The sequence below is a fragment of the Peromyscus eremicus genome, chromosome 2, assembly GCF_949786415.1.
Source record: "Peromyscus eremicus chromosome 2, PerEre_H2_v1, whole genome shotgun sequence".
Lineage (NCBI taxonomy): Eukaryota > Metazoa > Chordata > Mammalia > Rodentia > Cricetidae > Peromyscus > Peromyscus eremicus.
In genome coordinates this window covers 33,716,400-33,719,485 of record NC_081417.1, presented here as the reverse complement: position 1 = coordinate 33,719,485, position 3,086 = coordinate 33,716,400, and the positions used below count along the sequence as shown (strand labels likewise).

The following is a 3,086-nucleotide window of genomic DNA, read 5'->3' as shown; positions in this document are numbered from 1 at the left end:
TGACCTTATGGAGTAAGTATGTTACTGGGGAAAGATCTGAAGTTTGAAAAACCATGAGCCATTCCCAGTGTGCCCCCTCGGTTTCCTGCTTATGGTGATTCAAGATGTAAGCTCTGAGCTGCTGACATACAGTTCTGCCATGATGGCGGTGGACTCCTTTAAAACACCAAACCAAACCAAACCAAAACTAGGACTGTAGACCCAATTATTAAGACGCAAATACTCATTTTTTAAGAGGTACTTTCAAAATCCCACTCATGATTATCCACTACACATAAGCAAACTAGGAAATGGTGTAAACTATGATCAGTGGAGGAACAGCCAAAGATCCATGTGAGTCAAGACAATCCCCAGTGTATCCCATGCCTCAACCACAACCTTTTCAATAGCAGATCCAGATGGAGTGATCATATAGACCACACCAGTCCTCTTAGCTCTGGCTACATTATCCCCGAAAGGAAAAAGGCATTGGAGCCAATAGAAACACCACTCATCTTGTTGGCTCCTTCTTCTCTGCCTCAGTGAGTAACTCAGGGACTTCCTTGAACAGAGCTTTCCATTTCACCAGGGCTTCATGCTCACCAACAGTGCTGGTCACATGATCAATGGCATTGGAGAGTTCCACTCTCTTCACTCTGGTTTTAAACTTCATGGTAAGCACTCGTGGGTGGTGCCAAAGTCACCAAGAGTTTGTCTTGTACAGTGTACAGTGCACCCAAGACTGCTGTCCTGCTCCGATGCCAATAACCTGCCCACCCTTGGCGTAGCATGTGGAGTTAGACTAATGACTTGGCAGTGATAGTGGCTACAATGAGGTCCCTGAGGGCACTCTGACAGATCTTTATTCTTGGTGACAATATTGCTAAATAAGGACTTCTCAGTGACATCAAGGTCAAAGAGTGTTCGAACTTCATTTTCATCTTGTTTATAGGACTGGTCCATCCAATTTTCTTTTTAGAAAGTGTTTTCAAGGCTGCTTCTTCATATCCTGGGGCAACAATACCATCCAACATTTCCCTAGTGATAATTTTTGCAGTCAGGACATAGTAAACATCAGATAATGTAACAAAATCCCCAAATGAAGACATCCTATTGGACTCCTTTGCTCTTGTGTATGCAGTCGGTATAGGCATGAGGGTCGAATAGAAGTCATAGACCTTGCAGACTCTGGTCTCGTCTTCACTGAGTGGACTCACAATAGCAGCACCTGCTGAGATGATATGCTTAAAAGAAGCCACAGCTAGAAGGCTAATTCTTCTCTGAGTTCCTTCACCAGCTGCCAGGCATTCAAAGCAACACACAGGTTTATGAATCCAGGGGTTCTGTTGAGAACTGTGATGGGAAGCTTGGACTTCAGCTTATATAGCTGGGCAGGAGTCTGATGGTGGTTCACCTCATATCTCAATGGCATCTGGGAAATTTCTTTACTGCTTCCTGAAGTAATCTGAAGTTGCTCCATCATATTGTGCACTATGAGTAAATGCCTTCAAAGGCAGCTGGTGCCTAGTCTCCAGGGAATTGTCTTTATTATCAGAGCTCTACACCTCTGCAGCCACCCTCACATAGTCCTCAGGTGTTATATGACTGTCACTCAAGCATGTTTTTTTGGCTGCAGCTCTCAGTAAGGTCACTCCACCAATATCCATTTGTTCAACAGCTGCCTCAACAGTTACATCTGGAGAAGCCACAGTCTTCATAATTGGGGGCAGGTTAAAGGCAACAACTCACAAGGTTGAAATCGTTTGGTCATGTCAGCATTGTCTTCTGGAATATTGCATGCCAAGACTGAAGCATGGATGGCAGGATGCAAGGTTTTCACATGCGCCCCCTCCCCCCAATATTTCAAGAAACCCCATTAGCTCAGGCATGTCTCTGACTGCCAGGCTAACATCGCTGAGCACTTTTGCCATGTCCCTAGAAGCCACAAGACTCAGACCAAGAGACATAAGGTTTCTGGCAAATTCCATGAGGCAGGTTTTGTAAGACACTGGACAGGGCAAGCTGGCTGAGAGACAAGGCTGCTGTGCCAGGTCACAGAGTAAGGAGATGGACAAGCCACATGTGTATTCAAGCATGTTGGAGGGTGGTGGACTCTTATCCTTCTAAACCATAAGTCAAAATGAACCCTCCCTTCTGTAAGTTGCCTTGGACGTGGTGTTTTATGACAACAATAGTAATTAATTTACTTAACTGTATTTCAAGCATTCTTCCATTATGAACAATGTGGATTATCTTTTATGGAATGATTCTTTTAATTATTAATCTTTCTCAAAGAGATGGGATTTTCTCAGACTAGCTCTTTGTAGGAGTTTTCTCTGTGTGTAGGCTACTGCATACTCTTAGTTACTTTATAAAAATAATTTTATAAACTTTCTTATAAAAATCTTGCAATATAAGAAAATCACTTTTAGTCAACCTGAATGGGCTTTTTGAGAAGTGACACATTGTAGCAGGGTCCTGTACTGTTGTTCCCTTTGGGGGAAGGGGGCCGAGTAGGCACAGAGTCAATGACACAGACTCTGGGAGAATGTAGAAACAACAAGCTCAGTTTATTCAGGAAGAGGCAAGCCTTATATACCCTCCATCCCACCCTGGGGGGAGGTCTGATGAATATGCATCTGCTGGTGTGACACAGCTGCCTCTCATTGGTCCAGCTCATCTCCAGATCATGTCTCAACTTCTGTTGCTAAGGCCCTTAGGCAGACTCAGGTTGGCTCTCAGAAAGTATCTTTTTTACTTGTTTGTGCCGGCTGGCCCTCGAGCCTGTTAGGGATGAGTCACCCCACAACACATGCCATAGATTTCAGATCAAGCACGTGGAGTCTCTTTTTCCCTTTGCTTGCTGTGCTCTGGTTATGATGCTCTGGGTAATGAGCCTTGCCTCACAGACTGGTTGCTCCTGCATGTGCAATAAGACAACTGACTCATTGTTCATTTTACCTAGTCTGTCCTCCTTCAATTTTGTCTTAGTTTCTTGTCCAATTCCTGTGATAAAACACCCAAAAAAGCAACTTGGAAGAGAAAGAGTTTATTTTAGCTTGTAGTCCCAGGTTCCAGTCCTTCACAGCAGTGAAGTAATAGCAGCA

The 3,086-nt window shown here is 44.0% G+C and overlaps 1 pseudogene; it reads right to left on the bottom strand.

Annotated features, from left to right (window-relative positions):
• Positions 1 to 306: 306 nt before the first annotated feature.
• LOC131904493 (bifunctional purine biosynthesis protein ATIC-like) lies at positions 307 to 2,075 on the bottom strand (annotated as a pseudogene).
• Positions 2,076 to 3,086: the final 1,011 nt, after the last annotated feature.